General features: G+C 36.3%; 1 protein-coding gene and 1 pseudogene across 10 annotated transcripts in view; one reads left to right on the forward strand and one right to left on the reverse strand.

Moving 5' to 3' along the window:
- The window catches only part of RALYL (RALY RNA binding protein like), a 682,789-nt gene that overhangs the window by 433,994 nt on the left and 222,981 nt on the right, over positions 1 to 25,814 (forward strand). The gene's annotated exons all lie outside the window — the stretch shown is intronic.
- Positions 17,815 to 18,711, reverse strand: LOC112823192 (large ribosomal subunit protein eL6 pseudogene; annotated as a pseudogene).

Here is a 25,814-nt window from a genome sequence, read left to right on the forward strand (position 1 = left end):
CTAATTTGAGATTGTATTTTTTGTTGAGCCTGGAATTGGGATCATGGCATAAAATGAGAAGAGGATTCCATATGCCTGGTTCCTAGAAGTGCTTAGCAGTACTTAAAAGATATTTGTTTTAGATTGATAATGGTCAAACTAATATTCTAGCACATAATACATACTATTTACTACATATTTAGTAGGTAGTTAATTAGACATTGAGTTCACCAACTAGGAGTCAACTTGAGATAAAGTTTTTAGAGTCATTAGCATGTAAATTATGGTGGAAGCCATAGAGTTAGATACAGACATCACCAGATAGAGTAAGTAGAACGTGAAGACAGGGAATCTCCTAGGAATAAAGTTTAAACAGTGTGAACAATTCAATAAAAAATTTGGAAGGAAAGGTCAGAGAGGTAGGAGGGAAACCATAGGGCAGCATGTTACAGATTGAGAAGAGAACTTCAAGAATTTGGGGGAGGTCAACATATTAAATTTGATAACCACTCCAATTTTCTTGAATTTGTTCTGATACCCAGATGGTGGGAAAATGGTATACCACTATGTTCCTCTAGTTTGGTTCCACCACATTTATTGAGTTGAAGCTTTTAACCCTATAAAATACATTTACAATTTTATTTTTGACCCTTGAAAGTCCAGATCTCTACATTAATGGTGTAGTTAGGGAGAACTTGCTGTTTGCCAGATAATGATGTGTATACCCTTATACACATAAGGGTATGTGAAATAACCATGATTCCTGATTTCTGCCATTTTGAAGTATACATCCTATTTGCTGGGAGTGGTGTTTGTTGAACATTTATAATGAGTTAGGTAATATGCTAAGTGCTTTATATACGTTTTCTCATTTAAGTCTCACAACAATTCTGAAGAAGTATGTTACATTATTATCCGTATTTACTGAAGACAAACTAAAACCTGAAAGAGTATTTAACTGATACGCTATGCCAGGAGAAGATAAAGTAAATCCAATTATCTTATGCTTTACATCCTTTCCAATTTTTATAGTGGCTGTCATGCCCTCCAAATACTACTTTTACAGAAGAGCTTTCCTTTTCATGACAAAGTTTTCAGGCCTTTTGTTTTCCTAGATAATTTTATCAGGATATGCTATATGTGCACAGCGATCTCTTTTTAAGAATTTCTGGGTATAGTCTTTCAAGTGCGTTAGGATAATCACCTCCCTTATTGCAGAAATTCCAGTTCTACTGACATTAAATTCAGCTTTGTAGCAGTTACATATGCTGTTGAGAGATTTAAATAAAGGTCATAAAAACCTGTAGGTCTTTTCATAGCAAGTGAAATTATGTCACCTTGTCCTTGGATATGAATAACTTGGTGGTAATTGGGTTTTGTTTTGTTTTGTTTTGTTTTGTTTTAGATCTAGGCGATAGAACAAAATGGCACTAGAAATATAGGAGGGACCTTATTCAACCTAAGGCTCTTAGCAGGATACCTGAAATATATGTATTCCATAATTTTAGCTCCTGTTACTATTAGTTTTCTGTTCTAGAGATAAAGAACTTGATTAATAAAACTTTCTTACTCTCAACAGTTAACTTGATACCTTATGACCTGATCTGTGGATTTATTGTATCTTTGGCTTTCTCACTCTAAGCATAATTAAAAACAGTTTGGCTTTATGAACCTCTGCTTGTTCCTGACTTGAGACTCTCAGATACCATTTTTTCCCAGTTCTTTCACCCCATCCCACTTCTCCCAGTTTATTTGACCTCTTTTTATAATGTAGAGTGTACTTTTCCAATGAGAGTCCATTTGAGAGCCCTGTAGTATGACACACCTTCTTAAGAACCTCTGCTTCTTTCTTACTGACTAGGATTATCTGATATGTATTACCAAAATTTAATTTTGCACACATCCACAAAGAAACACCTTCCTTTTTAACAATATGTCTAAAGTGATTTATTCTGATATTTGCTCTGGAATTTCTACAAGCTACTCTCCTAAAATTTGGAATTATAACCCTTACAAGTGATTCCTTTCAAGATCCTATAGATTCAAAGTGGAAACATAAGTTTCCCCTGTAGTTTGTTAAGTGCAAGCAAGTTGCTTTAGTACCACAGAAGAAAATACACACATCTCATTTGTAAGAGTCAAGGTATCCAGAATAAACCCTAATAGAGCTCTCCCCTTGTGCCATCTTGCTTCTGTTAGTTGGGTGCTCATGACAAAGTTTTCAGGCCTTTTGTTTTCCTAGATAATTTAATCAGGATATGCTATATGCTTTTATAGCATATAGGTAGCACAGCATCACCACGTGTTCCGTCCAGCTCACCAGCCCATATGTAAAACACTCCCACAAGAATAGCACCTCACTTCTTCCTTTCATGGTCACTGAAATGTTCCTCTCCTTTTTCCACCCACTGAACCTTGGATCTCTTGCAAGTGTTTATCTTATTGACACACAGGGTTATTCCACACTTACTTTTTAGATTGGTTTCTTTTGCACAGAGAAAATCCTTCACCCAGAGGGACATGTATTTTTTAGAATGTGTGGAGCAGAAAAAATATATAGCAGTATTAAAATGCATCTTCAAATCTATTTAAGGATAAGATAATATCTATGTTTCTTGTAGAAAAACATCCTCACAGCTTATTTCTCACCTTTTCACCCAGATGGAATGACTATGTCTTGACTTTCTAACGATTCTGCTATTGCTTGTCTCCATCCACGTGAAGCTTGAGTTTAGTGTCATATCTGAAAATTAAAATAGAAATACAATCAAACTACAGTCAAACTACTTTGCTACTTTAGAATCAAACTACTCTGTGTACCTAGAGCTATGGATACGTTTGGTAAAATTTAATTATAATATTAATGGTTTCTATACTTCAATTTCCAGAATTCTGTGAGTCTATGATTCTCCCCATGTGAGAGAGACGAAGTATTGTTTCACTTATAGTCACTTTAGTTATCACTAATTCACATTACAGAGGGTCCTAAATGTACTGATGCCTAAACATGCTGAAATGTTGTATACAACTTATTCTTCCACAGACTTACATACAATGAATATGGGAAAATGGTTGAGGCTAAAGGAGAACTGCATGTCTCAATACTGGTCACCAGTATATTTTATGGTTCCTTACCACATGTGTTTTCTTTTATTTTTTAAGATTTTATTTATTTATTTGAGAGAGAGAATGAGAGAGAGAGAGAGCATGAGAGGGGGGAGGGTCCGAGGGAGAAGGAGACTCCCTGCTGAGCAGGGAGCCCGATGCAGGACTCGATCCCGGGACTCCAGGATCATGACCTGAGCCGAAGGCAGTCGCTTAACCAACTGAGCCACCCAGGCGCCCACCACATGTGTTTCTTGTATTAATTCATTATTTTAATTTACGATGAGTTGGTAAATGAAAGGCAGGAATAGAAGTATGATGTGTACCATGATAGCTAAAACTCTATTGAGCAAAGATGTATTATGCCTTTCTTAAATTTTACTATTACTCAATATAACAGTGTTTCTAACAATGAGGACTGGATATCATAGAGAAACCTGGAGCACCAAATTGCAGACATTTCATCTAAACAACTGCAATCAGATAAGACTCTATGAATTCAGTTTTTATTTTCTCTGGAAAAGTTTTGCTCTTTTCAAACCAATATTCCCAAGTATTTAAGGATATTAGGAGTTAGATTTGAAACTATCATCATTATTATTGTTATTATTATTATTATTACTGTTGCTATTATTAAATGTATGCAAGGGTCAGATGACTCTTGGCTGGAAGATATGCATTTCCTCCTGTCCCCACACTTAGCCTGCAAGGACATTATTATTCCCATTTCACAAGTAAGAAAAACTGATTAAATTTATTCATTCATTTAACAAATATTTATTGAGGATTTACTATGTGTTAGGCTTTATTTTAAAAATTTGGCATATACCAATTAAAAAGACAACTAAAATTCTTGTCCTCATGGGCTGACATCTTAGTCATAAATTTACTCACTTATTATTAGACATATTAATTGGGTAAATTACATATTAGAAGTTCATACATTCTTTGGAAAAAGGAAGAAGATCAGTGTAAAGAAGATCTGTATTGCTGTAGTGATAGCAGGGGAATTTCAGCACTATAAAGTTTATTCTTTCCTCATTTAATGTTTTTGGCTTGAATTGAACTTTATCTGGTATCAGGGTTGCAATATATGCATTCTTTGGCTTCATCCTGTCTTGTACATTCCTTTGGTTTTTAGCCTTTGAATCACTGTATTTCAGGTATATCTCTTCTATATAGCAAAGAGTTTGATTTTGCTTATCAGCCAATTTGAAAACTCAGGTTTGAAATTAATGATTATACCTTAATCAGATTTATTGACATGATGATATGATGGGTCTCAATTCTGTCATAGTTATCTTTTATTGTAGTTACTATGTATATTATGTTATCTTATGTTTACTGTGTTTTTCCATTTTGTGAATCCTTTCTATTTGATGTTGTTTGTTTCTTTAATTTTCTTATACTATATTTTGTAGTTGATAAAGATTTCTATTTTTGTACTGGTGGTTACCTTTGTCTTAATACTTAGAGTGTTCTTAATTCTTTTTTTATTATTCTTTTTTTAAGCATTTAGAATCTTGGGGCCACCTGGGTGGCTCAGTCAGTTAGGTGTCTGCCTTTGGCTCAGGTCATGATCTCAGGGTCCTGGGATTGAGCCCTGTGTCAGGTTCCCTGCTCAGTGAGGAGTCTGCTTCTCCCTCTCCCTCTGCTCCTCCCTAACCCCCCTGCTTGTGCTCTCTCTCTCTCAAATAAATGAAATCTTTAAAAAACAAATAAGTAAATAAAAACATTTAGTGTCTCTTCTGTCAGTTTTTTAATCTTTTTTTTATGTACCTGATACAGGTGCAATACAGTCAATGAACTGATCCTACTTTCCTCTCTCTTCTGTTTTCTGTTTCTTTCTCCTATTCATCAGAAAATATCATGTTTACATATTCTTCTACCTATGACGAAGAAGACTTTGAGTTTAAGAACTAAGTTCTAGAGGTGCCTGGGTGGCTCAGTCAGTTAAGCGTCTGCCTTTGTCTCAGGTCATGATCTCGGGGTCCTGGGATTGAGCCCCGCATTGGACTTCTTGCTCATCGGGGAGTCTAGTCGGCTTCTCCTCCTCCCTCTGCCCCTCCCCCCTGCTCTCTCCCTCTCTCTCTCTCTGTATCTCTCTGAAATAAATAAATAAAATCTTAAAAAAAAACCCTAAGTTTTATAAGTCTAAAGAACTCAGTCTTGTCTTAGTCCTATAATTAAAAATGTGAAATATCATCAATCTTTTTATAAGGGTTTCTCTAGTCAATACTTGATTGGATGAAATTCATCCTCTAGTAGATTCCTTCAGAAGAACATATGTATTCTCTGAGTTTTTGAACACTCAGAATTGTTTTTCTATTGCTTTGACACTTGAAGAACTTAGCTATTGTCAGGATTTCTTTGTTTCTTGAAAATGCTACTTCATATTGCCTTGCTTTATATTTCATTTCTGAGAAGTCTGATTGCCTGTCTACTTCTCCTGCATTTGTACTCTGTCATCTCTTTGCCTGGCAGTGCTGAGGATGTTGTATTTTTCTTTAAAGTCTAATAGTTTTACCGAGATCTATCTAGGAACTGCGTGTTCTAGTTCAGTTTTTCTGGATACTTATTTGGTGCTTTCAATATGCAGTTCCAGGTCTTATTTTATTTTCTTGCAAGTTTTCTTGGATTATGGTTTTAGATATGAGTTCTGTTCTTTGGTTTCGATTTTCATAGCCAAGGACACCAGATGTACAAATGTTGGACATCTTTTGCTCCTCTTCTGTTTGACTTTCTGACCCTTTGCATTTTCCTTTTTTATATCATTTTCATTCTCTCTTGTTGATTATCTCTTTCATCAAGGCCCTTGATAAATTTTCATTAGAATCCATTCTCCCTTGGACATCATGTGATTTAGGCTTTGTTTGTGGTCTTTAATGTTTCTTCTATTTCTTTTCTGGGTTCAGTAAATTCTCATTTTATTTCTTCATCTTTTTATCCATTTCTGCTCCCAATTTTTATGATTCTAATTCAAATTATCTTAAAATCATTTCCAAAGTGACATTTGAGGATATTTAATTCAGTGTGGTGTCTTGTTGTTACAATTCTCTTCAGTTTTTTTGGTTTGATGGGGAGAATTTTCATCAGCTGAAATGCTTTGATTCACTTTTACTGATTTTTCATAATAGTTTTGTATGGATATAGTCTGCTCTTTTCTATACCTGCATCCCTCATCTATAAGAGTGCCCACTTGTTCTAATTCTGCCCTAATCTGTGCAACTTCTTTTATGAATTGTGTTTTTGATGGCAATGTGAGAATGGAGAGATTGGTGGGTATTTTTCTTTTGTTTCTTTAACTTTCCCCTCTTGTTCCCTTCTTTTCCTGCACGTCCATGTATACAAGTTATGCTTCCTCATCTTAATTCATCTCCTCCTTTCTCCCCAGAAGCAACGCCCCCTGCAGCTGCCACTTCCAGTGCTACTCACTTTCCCTTAGCCCAGTGCTAGGAGCTTCCAAGGCCTGACCTGTGTTCAGCATTTTGGCATTCGGTACTGAACTTTACTGATGGTTTCATTGTGTTTTATCTCAGACATCTTCACTCCTCTACTCTTTTTAATGGAGTCTGTTAAAGTTCTCTGTCTTCAGCTCTGCATCCATGTGCTTGCAGGGAAGGTAGTGGAAATGCTATTGGGATGTTTTTTTCGTCTACTTACAATGTAAAGGTTATTGCATTTTCTAGTTCTTACTGCTGCTGAAAGTGTGGATCATCTGTGGTTTTGTTTGCTTTCCTTGTTGGTTTTATAGGTTACTTACCCTCGTAGGGAGATTTAAACGCGAGCAGCCATCATTGTCTTCCAAACCCACAGATCTTCAAGATCTGAAATAGGGTCAACATAGGAGATTTTAAAGAGAAAGTTATATTAAACAAAAACTTGAAGGAGATTAGGAAGTTATTCATGGGGATTTGGGGACAGAAATATTTCAGGCAGAGGAAACAGCATGTCTGTTGTGTGAGCATGTCTGGCATGTTTAAAGAATAGAAATGAGGGGGGCTAGAGTGGACCATGGATATGGATATGGGGAAAAGAGTAGGACATGGGGTCAGAGTGATAAGGGGTGGGTATGTTTGAAAGGACTGAATTATCTTGCGTAAGGATTGCGGTGGGGGGTATTCAAATCTAAATCTGTCTCCATACCTTGTGTTCTTCGCATAATATAATGCTGGTTCTCATAAAGAGTTTTGTGATGTTCATCCATAACAAAACAAGCCAGAATCCCCAATTTTGTATTGGTAAAATAATCTCATATGGAAGCAGGATAGGATTTAGTGGATACAACTTCTCTCATAATCACCTTTCCCTTTAACCTGTCATGCATTTCCACTGTTATCCCATACACACTTCTGGGGAAGTACAGAACACTTTTAATATGGAATTCAAGACAAATAGACAATCCTTTATCTTATACATTTTATGCCTTTTAAAAATACAGTAAATACAACAACTGGGACAATAAACCAAAGATTTATTTCAAGCAAAGAGGAAACAATGAAATAAATACTATTAAAAACCATAATAGTGATATTACATAGTACAGTGTATGCTGAAACTGTTGTAAGTGCTTTACATATATTAAATCATTAATTCCTTAGTAACCCTGAGAACTAGATGTGCTGTCATTAATCCTACTTTAAAGATAAAGATATTGAGGTACAGTTAAGCATATTCCCCAAGGCTGGCTAGGCATGTTGATGATCTGATTTAGAGAATAAAGATTTCCTGTTCTTGGTACCCCTCTTCCTAAATCCAGACCAACATCCAAGTGAAGTGTAGATATACTATCTCTACAAAATCTGTTGGACCCTTAGAAGGAGGTTAAGTCCTTTCTTCTAGCTGCCTTTTTTCTATTAGAGTATTTGCTTCTGGTCTTCGTTTCCTGATAACTAACACTAGGATAGAATCTTCTTTCTCCTATGATACCATCTGCTTAGCAAAGAGATACATTCTTCCCTTTTATCCACAAAGAAATAAATTCTGCAGCATTCTTGCTGGAAATAAACTGGGTAAGGTTGTGGGTTTCTTTAAAGCAACCTAGCAGAGACTGTAAAATTTGTCTTCTTGTGTTTTCAATTTTTTTCTTATATCTTTGCTTCTAATTAGTTACTACATTCATTGAAAAAGACAGAAAACATTTATCTCTCTCTTGTTTTGTCTCGTAGTTTATTAGGTACATGAACTCTCATCATGAGCACTTGGGAGCATCTGAAAAAAAAAGATGAGTGAAGGAACATTTTTTATAACTATACTCCATTAAATCCTCTCCATTTGTCTATGGATCTCCTTCTTTGCATCCTGCAAGAAGGCAGTATAGACACCTGCCAAAGCTTCAGATATTATATAGTGACACAGACACATACATACTGAAGGCAGAGAAGGGGGGGAACTTTTCCTAACATGTGCTTAGTACATGGAAGCCACTTAGCAGAAATGTATTGAAGATTGGAGAAATGAGTGATCACAGAGAAACATTTTAAATGTTTCCTTGTTCTACTTAATTGAGAAAGAGTTGAAAGAAAAGACAACTTTATTCCTTGTATGGTTTAAGTTAATATGAGATATTGGAGATATTTTTGTTTTGCACAGGATTAAAGTGTCGTAACTTGTGTCAATAGGAAGAGTACTTAAAGAGTCTTGGATTCAAATCCCAGTTCCACCACTGTCTAGATATTCATTCATTTACTCCTCCACTTATTAAGGAATGTTTATTAAGCATCTGCTCTGTGCCAGGCACTGTTCTAGTGCTAGGATGATAGTCATGAACAAAACAGCTAAAATTTCTGATATCATACAGCAAATATCCTGTGGAGAGAGACAGACAATAAATAAGAAATGTAAACAAAATATATTATAGTGATAATTACTAAACAGTAAAAGAGGATAAGAAGTATTGGGGGTGGGTGGTGTTAAACATTTTAGGCAAGAAATCTAGGGAAAAATGGAAAAAGTGTCTTGTAGTTTTTTTGAATTTGATTTAGAAACCTGAAAAATGTTGAGGGCCTCATGCGAGACGTTTCATCTTTTTGCACTTAGTTTCCTCATCTGTAATTTCGGAAGGGATATCATTTATGGTATTAAATCGAATGGTCCATGTCAAAATATCTAGCTAAATAATAGCACCCAAATGGTGCTCGGCACACCGTTGTCTTTTTAATGCCCAGGTTCAAAGTCAGCACCACAGACGATTGTGTCTGTGGTTCTCCAGCAGAGTTTAAGTGCTTTTTTTTTTTTTTTAAAGAAACACATTTGACAGAGCTATTTAATCCTGGAGAATATTATTTTGGCCTCTGATTAGACATTTCAGCATGAATATCGCCTGTGGAGGTGGGCACCTGTGGAGGTGGACTCCTGCAGACATGTTAAAATAAGTTCTCATGAGTAATAAGAAGGCACCAGCAGATTCCAAGGGTGCCCATGAAATTTACTGACATAGCTGAATGCACCAACTACTGTCAGGGCCAATGGCTCAGGCTACTCATCATTAATGAAAAATGAGGAAGAAAAGTTTATGTTTTATTCATTCACTACCAATTTGCATGTGGTTTAATTAGAAAGTAAAGCAATGTAGTCAATAGATGGTGCCAGAGGGCAGGTTCCCACTGCAAAGCTAAAATGAGTTTTTTGAAGATAAAATCTTGTGTGAGGATTCTTTTTTTTTTTTTCCTGACCGGATTACACATTTCTCATACTTGGTGAATTATTAGCATAAGAAAAATCTAAAACTTTCTATTAGAGTCACATTACCATACTGGAAGTGGATACTTACAAATCTCTTCAAAAAGTGTCTCAATGTATAAATTTCAAATAAGACAGAAGGGAAAAAAAATAATTCCAGTGTTTTATAATCACAAGATAAACATCTTTCATTTAGTAAAAATGTTACATACATTATTTGAATATATATCTAATATATTTAATTGAATTATGAATATATATGTGTGTACTTGTGTGTGAAATAGCCAAAAATAGAAATAGACATTTTAGTAATAAGATGAAGTAAAGGCAAACATTGAAGTAAATTTGGGGAGCAAAGTAGGTAATGGATTGAGCTAATTGTAATTGAGATGGAGCATAATGTCAAATTCTGTGGATAAAGCTTGGGAAATAAAAGCAAGTAGGTTGGACTGAAGTAATTTAAGAGTAGCGAAAGGGTCTGAATATCTTTAATTTCAGAAAATGAGACCATTTCAATGTCTTTGTGTAGAAAGCATCTTAGAATCTTTTGCTGGTACCCTCAAATTTGTATTTCATATGAAAATTGAACATGTTATTAAATTTCAAGAGCCTAGAGTGTCCCATAAAGATTCCAGTCTCCTGTAATTAATTACCCATAGGAATCTGAAGTGTAAGACAATTTAGTGTCAAATGTGTTTCTACAAGTAGAAACGGCATTGTGTTATAATTTTAAGAGGAGGGGAAACTTTAAAATTTTTACCAAAGAAACTTTTATTATCAAAACTTACCATTTTAAATCAATCTGCTACCTAAAAACTGAAAAATGATTTTCTCTGTTATGAGGTTCATTGTTCATAGTGGTAAGACTATGGATACTATGTATCATGATTCCATCATTTCAATGATTATGATTTTAGTTAAAGAAATAAGGATGGTACTATTATGTGTGCCAGAGTATGCTCAAAATCACTGCTGGTTACTTTGATATTCACTGAGTTAACTCTAGTTCTGTACTGCTATGGCATTAGGGTATCTTAGCCCAGGAAAGTTTTATAATCATCCCCTTTCAATGACTTCTCTTATAATTGAACATAATTCTTCCCACTTCCCATGTTTGTTTAGATCCCATCCCTATAATGGCTCTGTACTGGACCTGCATGTGTTTTCATCTGAATAAATCCTCCCAAGCAACAGTGTGCCAGGATTTATAACTCCACATCTTGGTTCTGAAACAGCCTATGTAGTGTGTTTCGATCTATAAAGGGAGTGATTCAATTCTAGATCTTCTTAACTACAAAACTGTTATTCGATCTATCTCTGGAGCCCTTATATTCTGGTTGTTTGGGACAATCCGGATTTATGCCCTCTAGATCACATTAGGAAACCAAGATTATTTAATCAGAATTCAGACATTGCATCGATTCAATGAAAAGCAAGAAATGTGGTTCCTACTTTCAGTGCCTTAAAAAAGAAAAACTGAACATCTGTTCAAATTAGTGTCTACAACATATTTGCATAAATATCACTGTGTACACCAATTAGACCAATCCTAAAAACAAGCAGGGTATGAAACTTGTGGGTGGGTACCAGAGGTTAATATTAGAAATTTTTTTGTGCTAAAAACAAGCTTTCTTTAGAAAAAAATTTGTCCCTTGGTAAAATTTATTAATAAAGGATATTCTTTTTCAAGTGATTTTAATTCCCTGCCACTATTTTTAAATGGTACAGAAAAAAAGTTTATTTTTTTTAGCCAACGGAGTTTTATAAATATTGTCATAAAAATAATTATACATAAATATAAGCAAACTGAGGATGAGACCGAAGTCCTTAAATGTCCTGTAGACACACACACACACACACACACACACACACACACACACACACCCCAGACTTCATCTCCTTCTGCCCTCTTGTTCATTCTGCTCCAGCCACACTAGCTTTCTTGCTCTCCTGGAAGCTCCCTTTTCCCACATAGCCTTTGCAATTGCTATTCCCTATACTTGGAATGCTTTTCCTTCTGAAATCCTCATGGTTTGCTTCATCTTCTACTTCAGGTCTTTGCTCAAATGTCATCTCCTAGTGGAGACCTCTTCGATCAAATTAAAATAGCAACTCCCCCATTTCCCACCTACATTATATGCTCCCGCCACTTTAATCTTCATACTGTATCATTTACTTATTTATTATACTTATTATCTTTACCCTCTAAAAGATAAGCCCTTTGAGAGTAGGTTTTTATTTTGTTTGGTTTTGGGGGGAATTTGGGGGGTCTATTTTTTTTCTAATGCAGTGTGTAATACAGTGTCTGGCATATTGTAGGTCCTCAGTAAATATTTGTTGACCAAGAGAATGAAGAAATAGATTATGAATGTGCTGAATTTCAGCTTGGAGGTGATGCTTTGATTTGTGTTAGAAGTATGTTTCAGAGATTAGCAGTATGATAACAGCATCCCATTTTGGTTATTCTTACATTAGCCATCACTGAGAACCAGCATTGGTTAACACTTCATGTGCATCCAAGTTACAAAATCTCACATGATGCTACAGACTGGGTATGAAGTTAAATAATTTGCCTCTTTGTCACAGTTGCCAAAGTGTAGGGGGGGTCAGTTAAAAACCAGTCAGTTGTTTTCTATTTCTTTTGTTTTGCTTTTCTTATTGCAATGAGACAGATGTGCAGTGTAGCCAAATATAAAGGTGCAAGATTGGTTTTCACTCCTGGATTGTGGACCCAGCCTCATATTCTTTTACTTACACCATGTGCACATAAAGAGCTGCTCCCTAGAGCTCAAGACAGCTTTCTTTCCGATATTAGTGAGGTTCTCATTGGATTAGGCAGTATTAATCAGCGGCTCTACTGGCAGCCTTGAAATATAGTTGTTTCCTTGAAATAGCTGTTTCCATTCGTAGGAATATGACCAATCTCGTGTCAATTAATCCATGAAGATGGGAATGTGAAGGGAAGTAACATGACTGACTGAATGCTGACTGTGTGTTAGACATCCTCGGTCCTCATTTGAACCCTGAGAGATGAGATATTCATATTCTGACTTCATAACGAGAGAACCAGCAGTCTAGAAAATAGCTTCACAGTGCTTGGTAACTAGAAAGAATTCAAAAAGTTCAGTGCTTTTATTTCCTCTGCTACCCTGACATTCTATTATTATACTTGAAAAATGAATGTAAACATATAAACTTATCTAAAATTGAGAGTGGATTTCCTATAAATTAGGGAAATTGTGAAAATTAAAGAAAGCATTATCTACGTATTTTTAAATATGCTTTAAATGCATATAAAATGGGTAAAAACTCATTATGTCTTAACATGCATTGGGTTTAAGGAACCATATGAGATAAATCAATTGACTGTTTTCTCATTTAATATCTAAAATAGCCTGGAAGGTTTTCTCATCTATTTTGCTTGACTCTGATTATAATTTTATAGCTGAACTTATTCTAAAACACATAGGACAATGGAAAAATGTTTTAAATGGCAAAAATGAGCTCCCTTTAAGCTGCTGATTCAGATTTTACATAATGTTAAAATTTTTTTCAGAGACCACATTATGAGAGTGTAAGAAATTTCAGCTGCTGAAACTAAAGGTTGTTTTCACTGTACTTTTAAAGCATACTAAAAATCTATAGGCTTCCACAGACATCTAGCATAGTGTGACAAATCCAGAAATTGCTGTGCTGTTTTGGTAGCAAGTTATTTTTTTTTAATTGTAACCTCAAAAACTGTCTAGAACGGTGCCTGATACGTGGTAGTTGCTTATTAAATGTGTTACCATTTGTCAAATTAGTTTTCTTTTATTGAAAAATAAAAGACTGTGCTCTCACAGTAAATATTTCCAACAACTCAAAAGAATTGCAATTAAAAGGAAGTGTCCCTCTTTTGAAAGTGACCAAAGTCTCCTAGCAGGAAGCATTTGTGTGGACACATTTTCCCTCATAATACATTAGTAAGAGGGTTTAAAAGAGTATGCCTGAGCAAATTTTAAAAGAACGGAAGGGTGTCCATCTGAAGATCAATGTCTGTAACAAATTTCAAGGAGACATATTTGGGTGGGAGTTAGGTGAGGAACCAGAGCAAAATCCCATTCTGAGAAAACAGAACAAAGCAAACAAACAAGCAAGCAAAATACACTATACTGGATGGGCAAGGAATCATTTGAGGATGTCTTTCCTAAAAATGGGGGAATTGACCAAGAAAGAAAAGAGAAGATCCAGGAATTATGAATTCAATTCCAGATGAGACTGTGCAACACAGTTAGAAAGTGGCCAGTCCCAGTGGCCATAGAGCAAGGCTAGCATTTGCTATAAGGGGATGGATTGAATGATCCCCAGGAGAACTGACCCAGAGCTGATGAAAAGATGGGAAAAGGAGCCTCCTTATGTGACCCTAAAAATTATAAAAAGATACAACTAAGGAAAAGTGAAGTAAATAGTGTTACAAACTAAACATTTATGTCCCCTCAAAATTCACATGCCCAGTGTGATGGTATTAGGGGTAGAATTAGGTCATGAGGGCTCCATCCTCATGAATGGGATTAGGTCCATCTAAAAGGGACCACAGAGAGCTCTTTCACCGTTTTTGTGAGGATTCAAGAAAAAGTCAGCAATCTGCAACCCACAAGAGGGATCTCACTAGGCCAACTATCCTGGCACCTTGATCTCAGACTTTGAGCTTCCAGAATGTGAGAAATAGATCTCTGTTGTTTACTTGGTCTATGGTATTTCATTATAGGGATCCAAACCAACTAAGACAAATAGAAAACTGAAATTGATGGACATCCTGTATCTAGGGTTCTTCAGACAGGTAGTGAACGGGGAGACGGGGGGCATTGGGAGAGGAGTTGGGGCAGGACAAAAAAATGCAACAGTGTCTCAGTCGTGTATGAACCAGATTCTTTTTGACTTTGTGTTTCAGATTGCAGCTAGATGTAGGCTCCCTCAAGAGATAAGGGTGGGGTGCCTGGGTGGCATAGTCGGTTAAGCGACGGACTCTTGGTTTCAGCCCAGGTCATGATCTCAGGGTCGTGGCATCGAGCCCATGTCAGGCTCCTGCACAGTGCGGAGTCAGCTTGAGAGTCTCTCTCTCTCTTCCCTCTGCCCCTTCCCCAATGTGCACATGCTCACGATTGCTCTCTCTCTTTCTCTCTCAGTTAAATAAATAATTTTTTTTAAAAAAAAAGAGAGATAAGGGCTGTCCAGTAGAAAATGAGTGAAGGGAGTGAGACTCGGACTTGTTTCTAAGAAGACAGTTTTCTACAAGAGGAATGACTGAGAAGCAGTTCCTGGAGAGCTCCTTTTTAGAACGAATGGTTTTAGGTTGTACCCGTATCCTGTTTATTGGCATGATCTCCAGATTCCTGGGCAAGGTGCCATCAGGCGAAAACAGCAGGTTGAGTTCTTCGGGGAGCCGACTCCTCCGAGAGGGGAGGTAGCATGAGGGATGTTTATTAGAGACTGCCCTTGGGATCCACACCTTTAACAAGGGTTGGAGAAAGTAGGACTGGGTAAAGGGAGAGGGGGCCTCTGATGCAGAATCAGAAACAACCTCAGTGACCCTTGGGGAAGCTCTGAGGTGGTACTGTCTGTCCGAACTAGTCTCCCTTGGGCCAAAAAAAGGGGAAGGCTTTTATTCTGCTGCTTGGATCAGTCATGTGGGGAGCACCAGCCCCACATACTGTGCCCTTGGTCACGCAGCCCTCTGCACATGAGACAGGGTGACAGTGCTGCCCGCTGAGGAGAGGCGGCTGGCTGGCAGCACTTCCAGCTACTGAGGCAAGTTCTTCCTTCAAGGGGATCTAAGCGCTGTCATAATATGCTTGAGACATCAGAACTTGACACTGACAGGCAGCAAATCCCAGAACTAGAAAAAGGAGCTATAAAATCTGTGAGAATGGCCTAGGAGGATGTGGATGATCAAAGCAGACTCTATCAGGAAGGAAATATAATAATAACCATTGGGCTTTACATAGACACAATAATATAAACATTATTTATTGCTTTTGCCTTTTACATTGAACATGTTGAAATTCAGAAGATGGATGGTTATAAGATCAAACACATTTGCTTTCCTTTTTTTCTCTAATGCTTATATACATAATTTTATTTTCATTTTTTTATTATGTTATGTTAGTCACTGTACAGTATATCATTAGTTTTTGTCAAAACTTAAAATTATAGATATGTTTGGGAATGGAAGGTGGAGAGGAGTGACAGGGCCAGGTTACAAGGTAAAGTGGGAACGTAAATACCATTGATATTAATGGGCCAAGAAAAGGAGAAATAAATTATTCACATTTACATGGTTACAGTAGAAAAATAAAAATACTGACATAACTATAATGAAAGAAAGGACAAGGAGAGGCAGTGATGGTATAAATGGCCTATATTGTAATATGAGAGAATGAAATCAAAAGCTGTAATGGAAAGTAGATCAATCCAGAGAAGCCATAAAATCACATCATTTAAAGAAATAAAAGGAACTTCCTGGAGGACTTTTTTCTTCTTTTGAGTACAGCTGATACACAATGTTACACTAGTTTCAGGTGTACAACCTACATGATTGGATGCTCACCACAAGTGTAACTACCAGCTGTCACCATACATTATTACAATATCACTGACTATATTCCCTCTGCTGCGCCTTTTATTCCCATGACTTACGCATCCCATAACTGGAAGCCTGTGTCTCCCACTCCTCTTCACCCATTTTGCCCATCTACCCACCCCCTTCCCTCTGGCAACCACCATTTTGTTCTCCATTGCCTGATTCTGCTCTTTGTTTGTTTATTCATTTGTTTTGCTTTTTAGATTCCACATATGAGTATCATCATATGATATTTGTCTATGTCTAACTTATTTCACTTAGGATAATACCCTCAAGGTCCATCCAGGTTGTCGCAAATGGCAAAAATTTTTAAAGCTGTTAAAAAGTAGTTGTCACTAAGGATTGATACCAAAAGTAGAGAGGAGTGAGGCAGAAAATGATTACTTTATTTATAAGCCTTTCATTCTATTTAAATTCCTGAATTTCATATATGCAAAATATTTTTAATTTTAAAAATTTCTGGTGTCTGTTTCTAGAAATCATCTGTGCACATAAAGTACACTTTTAAGATACATACAATCATTCTTGTTATTCTGCATCTCATTATGTTATGAAAATTTTTTTCTTTATTAGCTTATTTGTTATCCCACAATATCCTATTGAATAAATATTCCATAATGTATTTAGTACTTAACAGGGGACATGTAGGCACATTATAGGTTTTCCAAAAATGTTGAATCCATATCCATTCCCAGAAACAGTGTATAAGAATGCCTGTTTCATCTTCTATCCTTTGTTAAAAATATGTATTATAGAACTTTTTACTCTTACCAATGGGATTGGTAAAAAATATGTATATATTCTTGATTTACGTGTATTCTTTAATTTGAATGAAATCAGCTCATTTTCATATATTCATAAGTTTTTCCTATAATGTGCATATTCATATTCTTTGATATGTACTTGAGTTATTAGCTATTTTCTTATTTATCTGTCAAATCTCTTTTGCTAAAAGAAGTTACCACAATATCATAGTTTTTAACTTCTTATTTGCATTGTGATCATTTTTATTTATAACTTTAAAAGTCATATGTAGAAAAAAACTGTGTAGTCTACATAGTATTAATATGCAATCAAACTAATCAGTCTTTCAGTTTTTTGTCTCTCTGTGTCTTGTTGGGACTTCCTTTTTTTTTTTTTAAAGATTTTATTTATTTATTTAACAGAGAGAGACACAGTGAGAGAGGGAACACAAGCAGGGGGAATGGGAGAGGGAGAAGCAGGCTTCCCTGCAGAGCAAGGAGCCCGATATGGGGCTCGATCCCAGGACCCTGAGATCATGACCCCAGCTGAAGGCAGACGCTTAACGACTGAGCCACCCAGGCGCCCCGGGACTCCCTTTCTTAATCAAGATTGTAAAGAAAATAGAATATGTTCCTTCTCGAGCAGTTGTGATTATATTTATATATATATATTTTTTTTGAAATGGATCAGTTATTTAATTACGTTCTTTGTAAGAAATTTAGAACACCAATTTGTGAGGGTAAACTCCATTTGTGAGAGAAAACACAGAGCGGAGGTAGCCCTGAAGCTGAGGAACAGCTTTGATTTTTGGCAGAATTTGCGAGTCCACAGCTTTCTGATCAACCTTGCGCTGCTCTGTAATCTCGTATTTCTCTTTCTCGGTGTCGAAGATCTCACCCTCCTGGTGTCTGGGCTTACGCAGCTTCTTCTTCTTGAAGTAAGCATCAGTGAGATGTTTGGGGATTTTCACACTGCTGATATCAATTTTGGTAGAAGTAGCAATGACAACATTTCTGGTGTGTTCTACGCTGAGGAACTCGATTGAGGGACAGAGGTCCGGTCCCAGGCAGCAAGCCGCTGCTCAGTTGCTTCAGGAAAACGGCCCTCTTGCCTCTGTGGCGCCCAGGGAGCATGATCAGAATGGGCCCGGGGGTGATACTAGCTCGCGGCTTTCTCACGTGCTGACTGAGAGGTGTTTTGCCGTGGCCCCACTGCTTTGGAGGCCCATCTTCAGTAGGGTAATACCTAGGCATTTTGCGAAGTTTAACCACTCGGGTACCACCGTTCTTGTCACCACCAACTGGTTTTGTGACAGTAGCAAGAACTTTCTCCTTCTTTTTCTTCTCAACCCTGGATTTAGCTGCCGAATACTTCCTCTTGGACATGGCCTTTCTGGAATACATAGCCGATCGGGAATACCTGCCAACTCCTCCGACAAGGACAGGGTTTCGGCTGCAGTGGGGCTTCCCCTTCTTTGGTGTTTTAGCCTTGGGGTCACCCTTCTTAGCCTTGCCACCGGCATCAGCCTTCTTAGCTTCAGGTTTCTTCTTAGTCTTTGGCTTCTCAGCTTTTTCGCCCGCCATCTTGCAAGATGGGAAAGAGCTATATTTATATTTTTATCATGAAAACTGTGACCCGCTTGAAGCCATTTTAGAGTTAGAAATAAGGTATTTTTTTCCTGTCAATTTAGTTGTCCCAACATGATTTATTTCAATAAGACATCTCTTTCTAATGGATACAAAATGTTACTTTCACAATACTAGTTGGATTATATTGAAGTAATTTCTGAAGTATATCTAGCTTTTTAGTTATACATATCCATATAAACACTCATACCAACTAGTTTATATATCATAGCTTTATAATGTGTTTTTATGTTTTCACATCTGATAGGACTTTTCCCATTCAATATTCCTTTTATTTCTGCCCCCTTTGCCCACTCATCTAAAATCATATCTGTTCTTACAAGTTTATCTTTCATCTTGATCTGTGGAATCACCTCTGAAGTCTCCCAAAGTCATACTTAGAGTTTTATTGTTTGTTTGCTTGCTTTTGGATGGGAGGGAGGGAGTATTATGTCAGATTTATAAATGCAGTATTATGTTAGATTTATAAAAGGAGAATCAATATCTTTACAATGTGGAGTTTGTTTATCCAAGAATAAAGTTTGTCTATCCAATAATTAACTTTGTCTATCCAAGAATAAATAAAATGGGGCAATTTAGTCAAATACTCATTTCGGAGTTTAGTATGGAATTGTTGCATCATCATAAATGTGATTGGCCCATAATTTTTATTCGGGTTTTTCTTTTACCTTTATCAGGTGTTAGTTTCAATGAGGTTTGTAGTTTTAAAATTTTCTCTAATCTCCATAAGCTCTGGATCTGTTTAAATAATAGTAGAAAATCTGTTCCATGGAAATCTGGTTGGTTGTACATTTGAAATCATATAAGCCTGTCATTTTATAATTTTCTCAATTCCCTTACTACAATTCGCCTTTCTGGGTTAGATGTTCCTTTTTTTTTAAGTATTCATTTTTTTAAAGATTTTATTTATTTATTTGAGAGAGACACGGGGGGGGGGGAGAGAGAGAGAGAGTGATGGGAGGGGTAGAGGGAGAGGGACAAGCAGATCCCTGCTGAGCGGGGAGCCCAACTTGGGCTCCATCCCAGGACCCTGAGATCATGATGTGAGCCAAAGTCAGACACTTAACCGACTGAGCCACCCAGGCGCCCCTAAATGTTCCTTCTGAGGAAAAGATACCTGTTCTAAATTTTCAAATTTATGTACATAGAGTAGAACATGGTGAATTATTTTAATTCTCTCTTTAATTATTTTTTCCATTGATATTTCTAACTCTGCAATTTCTCCTTTTGTTTCATAATTAGTTTATTAGTTTATCTGTTTATAATTTCTTTCAAAGAACCACATGCTGGATTTATGTATTCGTTTTACAGTATTCATACCTTCTAAATGACATTAATTTCTACCTTCATTAGTTTTTCTTATCTGTTTCATTAGACTCATTTGATTTTAGTTTTAGTGTCTTTTAGTTTACTAATTAACTCATTTAATTTATATTTTCTTATTTAGATATGTAGTACTTAAAACTATGAATTTTTTTGTAGTGACAACTTTGACCTATATTATAGATTCTGCTTTTTAGTGTTTTTTACTCATTCTGTTTTAGAAATTCTATAATTTTGTTTTTTTCTTTTCCTTAGATTCCAGGTCTCTATTTGAAGATATTTTTTGAAGGGGATTTTAGTTTTTCATTTTTTATTTGATATTGTCATCAGAGAACCAGGTATATATATTTATAAATTATGGAATTCACTGAAGTTATAGTTGAAGCTTACTATAGAACAGATTTTGAATATATGTCCCAGAAAATTTGGAAAAAGGTGCATATTTTTTTCAAGATTTTATTTATTTATTTGTTAGAGAGAATGAGCAGGGCAGGGGGGAGAGAGAGCAGGAACAGGGGTATGAGGAGGGGAGGGGCAGAGGGAGAAGTAGACTCCCTCTTAGACTCCCTGCTGAGCAGAAAGGCTGACAGGGGCTGGATCCCAGGACCTGAGCCGAAGGCAGACACTTAACCAACTGACCACCCACGTTCCCCAGAAGGTGCATATTTTATGTTCAGAGTGTAGTATCTAATATATTCATATGCACCTAAAATGCCTTACTGTATGAATTTTATTTTATATGTATAGCCTATAAATTCCTACCATTTTTGGTCTGCTTGATGAGCCATAGGTCAAGAAATATGAATTAAAGTCCCCCACTTTTTGGATAAATCTATTTCATTCTGCCAGTGTTTCTGTTCCATTTTTACTGTGCAAATTTTGGATGGCAATATTGTGAATTATACAGTATATGTAGTCCTGTCTGGTTTAATTATTTGGTCTTTAAATCAAACATGATTTTTAGTATTGTAACAATTTTTCCATTCTTTTGTTTGAATGTGTCCAGGATTAATTTCTAGACTTTCTGAGCTTTCTTGTTGTAGGCATGGATTTCATTTATAGCAATAGGGTGTTTTTTATGTATATTTTTCTTTCATTACATACATTTTTTTGAGAAACAACTGAGACCTTCACTTAATTGTATGCTCATATATTTCTTGATTTTGCTCCTTTTGTTCCCCGATAAGCTAGTCTGGCCAGCATAGAAAGAATTCTGCAAAACTTTTTTTTTTCCGTCTTTTCTTTGACTTGGAGTAGCTCTATTTAGTCATGTTCAGGTTTTTATTTTATTCTCTTCTTGTGGACCCACACTAGTTACAGTTATCCAAATTTAAAAGTTGGTTTCCTCAAGATCTTACAAGACCTCCAATTTCGGTTCCCACAAGAGTCCATCCAGAAATGTGTGAGCTATGAAACCCATGATTCAACACGTGATTTCTTTTCTAGCCCCCTTAACTTCACTCAGTTACTTCTCGTCTTATATATACTCATGTCTCTCAATTCTTAAAATATGTTAGTGGTTTCTCATTGCTCTCAGGATAAAGTGCAAACTCCTTCACTTAGTTTATCATGCCTTTCATAATAGGAATGTGCTTTCATTTCTGACATTGTTTCTGGAACTGCTTGCACTCTATGCTACAGTCACATTAATACACATTTAACTCTATGATTAGTTTATGGATATTATTTGGATCTGTATTTGAATAGTGTATAAGGAAAAATATTTTTGAGACAAAGAAATATTGACTACTAACTGGATTTTGATGGTATTAAGAAATTATTGCCACTATTTGTAGATGTTCTGATAGTATTGTGGTTTTGTTTAAAGAAAAAAATCTTATTCTTTAGTTATGCATGCTGAAATACTGATGGGAAACATAATGTAACATCTGGATTTGGTTCAAAATAATCTGGGGCGGGACAGTAGATAAAAACAAAGTTGTTTTGAGCTGATAATTATTTAAGCTGGATGATGTGTGTGTGGTATTCATTACACTAATCTCTTCACTTCTGCATTTTTTTGAAACTTTCCATAGTAAAAAATAAAGAAGAGCTCAGGTCTTGATTAAGCCATCTGATTTAAGCTATTTTTCAGCTCTCTTATATCATCAAATGAGAGATCATGCTGAAAAGAACCATCTGGTAACAAGAAATGGAAAGCAGTACTGGACCAGTTTTTGCTTAATCGAGTATTTTTTGGAATGTAGATGTGTTTGGGCTTAGCACACTGAGAACCAGCAACCACCTTAATGGCACATGCATTGACAGACTTTGGAACTGCATGTGTTTTCTTGGTAAAGCAAAGATAACAGAACTTTGATTCTGCTAACCCTGGGGGATTCTATTCTTACATTAGGAATTAGCTTTAGCATTCCATAACACATTTTGCACTGCTATGAAATACCCATTTTTCTCTCTCTTGGCCTCATGGCCTGTATTACTTACATCTGAGAAGCACCAGAGTGAAGATGTTCTCTTGAAAAAGGGCTTTCATATTAATTCACATGAACAAAACATATATATGAAATGAGTATGCATGTGTTCACAGACACACACACAAATGCACACAGAGATATAGTTAACACTATGAGTTAAGCTCTGGACTAGTATCTGAGGCTATAGCCCTGAACTCTCTACTCAAAGAGAGGTTAGAGTTTGAGAGACAGGGTGGGATGGAAAGGCATGAAAAATGGATACACAGCAGTTCTTCTTGCTGGTCCCACACTTGTATCTCCTCAAGAGCTTAAAAAAACAATCTTATACCTGAATCCCATCCAAAATCAAATGAATCAGAATCTCTGAAGATGTGATCGACTGTATTTTTAAATTTTCCCCCCACCATACTAATGTGTGGCGAGTATTGAGAATATTGATAAAAGGTTAACTTTGCAAACCTTTATCTGGGATCAGATGAAAAACTTCTTTCCCATCTTCCCTTCCATTGCTACCTCTAGCACCCTACTCCTAGATCAAGTAAGATGAAAAAAGGAGTTATAAAGCTGAGAGAAATGGCAAGTCAATGGTGCTTGGAGTTCATTCATTTATTTATTCTACAGACATTTACTGAGCATCTATTATGTGCCATGTACTGGACATTCTGGTAGTTGCTAATAATACAAAATTAACAAGTCACTGTCTCTGCTCTATCTATTAGGAGAGACAGGTAAATAATCTGATTACACACCCTAATACTAAGGGCTGAGTTGTGAAGTGCTGAGTTGTGAAGATAAATTTAAGTTAGGTAAAGGGAGGAAGTGGAGTAGGTTTATTCAAACAGAGAGATAGTGTCTCCCTCTCTTCTTTTTTTAATTTAATTCATTTGTGGAAGAAAAATGAGTGAATGACTTATGGAACTTTCAATTTTAATCTTCTAATTTTTAAAAATCATTTTTCCACTGCCTTTGTATTTCCTATAAACTGCTAATTAAATCTAGAGACTTCATCAGTTTGAGGTTCAAGTTTTGACAGGAATACTTTATAGTATTGGAATACGTCCATCAAGACACTAATGCTATTTATCCCTTTTTTTGGATTTTATGACCATTTATGATCATTGCCTGAATCTAGTATTTCATCAAGGACTCCAAAATGTTGATTTTCTATTATTCCTTCTTAATTTATTTACTATAATATTTCTGTGAAAGGAAACTTTCTCTGATCAACTCTAGTTATGCTGCAGTGCAGTATAGGAAAATCAAGATGAATGCTTGAATATTGATAAGTTTTCAAAATAATGAGCTGGTTCTTTAACATCAGTTAAAGGTGACTGATGAAGTATTTTTCCTACTATCATTATGAACTCATGTTTTTAAATATTTAATGTTTTTAATCTATTACAGCTATTCTTTTTTTTTTCCTCAAACCATTCCAACTTTAATCAGTGAGAACCACTTCAAATTGGCTCCTGCTTTAGATGACTTAAGTCATCTCTGATGGCTTCTTTGTTTCTGGTATGATAGAATGTAACTGGCCTATCTTGTACCTTTGCTGATCCCACCCCAAATCAGCCAGTCCTTCCAAGTGCCTTAGTGGTCAGTGGTGCATAGGGATGCCTTCCGAAGCCCTGCACCTATATTCATATACACCACAGGAGACGGTGGTGTTTTTAGAGAATGAATTGGGAACAGTGGGTATTTCCACAGAGGCCGTGGAGTGTGTGGTGCTCTGTGAGGAAATAGTGCCTTTGAGACATGAATTCTTTCCTAAGCTTTCCCATTACTGTTTTTAACTTTCAGGCAATTATTTGTAGACTCTGTGTTACTTTTCTCCCATGGCTTACTGCCTTGGATGAAGAAAAGGCATGTTACTAGCAGGCAATTGTCTTATAAATTACTACCATTGCCTACGATGGAAGTCTGTGTCTGTCAAGGTATATGATGATCAGAAAATGTTTATTGAGTAGTCACTGCATTAGGTACAGAGGACTCAAACATGATTAAGACTTTATTTCACATTGTCTCTTCAGGTCTTTTCAGTAGTGCCAGACGCTACTGTGGAAGCCCAGAGGAAATACTAATAAATTCTGCCTGAAAGAAAGACGTGTTCACGGAGTAAGAAGCTTTTGAGTAAAGGTCTTGAAAGGAATAAAACCCTGGGGTGCTCATAGGGGAGGGGTATTGGAGAAGGGGACGTAGGCTATCATTTAAAACAGAGCGGCAGGATAAAGACCCAGTGATTTCAAAGTTGAAAGGGTGTTTGATCCGTGTGGTGGCAGTATAAAGTGCCAAGTTTATACAGGGTGGAAGTTCAAATATTATGCTGAAAAGACCCTTTGGGTCAGATTGTTAAGGCAGTGAGGCCACCTTCAAAGTTATTCTCTAAACTTGGGTAATTACAGTGGGAAGTAGAGAAGCAGATTGCTGAGACACTGTTTAGATAAAGCAGTCATCATGGTAGATGAATGTGAGGGAGGGTTTAAAGATGACAAAGTAATTTTACTTATGATGATTGATATTACAACTTGGTTTATAATGGAGTGAGACAAAACCAGGGTTAGGGCTCAGGAAGGACCCAGTAAGACAGAGAATGATATTAAAGAACTTACAAAATCAAACGCCATAAAGAAGTCAAGAAGTAAACGATCGAGAATCAGAGAGATTCACTAATAAATGAGTTATTTGGAAGGAGGACTGATTGAGGTTAAGTGATTTGTTCAACATCTCATTTATTCATTTATAGAAATGAATCATCACATTCATTCATTCATTCATATTCTTGCTGCCCAGGATCAGTCTTCTCAGCATAATATTCAAACTTCCACCAGGCACTTTATACTGCAAGCACACACATCAATTACTCTTTCAACTCCAAGATCACTGTAATGTTCATGGTACTATGCTACATGCAAGAAATATAAAACTTGGTCCTGCCCTTGGGGCTGTTACAATATGATGGTAAATTGCAGCTAGCAGGTGATAGAAAGCTGGGAATAGAAGCCAGAACTCCAGTCTAGTGTTGGCTTTGTCACTCCATCCCTGCTCTGTCCCATCTCACAGGGCCTATTCTTCACTCTTGGACTCTGTATTTTAAACCAAAGGTAACATAGTATTTGCCCCCTTTGGCTAAGTGCTGACATTACATTGGATCATAATTAGTCTCTACTTGGGCAGGGCCATTTGGGCCTTACCATTTTGGAACACTCATATACTTCTGACCATGTTTATGATCAACTCTGTCTAAAGTAAATGTTAAGGATTTATAATACTCTTTCAATATAA

The sequence above is a fragment of the Callorhinus ursinus genome, unplaced genomic scaffold (genome assembly GCF_003265705.2).
Source record: "Callorhinus ursinus isolate GAN/ISIS: 27379988/994484 unplaced genomic scaffold, GSC_fseal_2.0 scaffold5, whole genome shotgun sequence".
Taxonomy (NCBI): domain Eukaryota; kingdom Metazoa; phylum Chordata; class Mammalia; order Carnivora; family Otariidae; genus Callorhinus; species Callorhinus ursinus.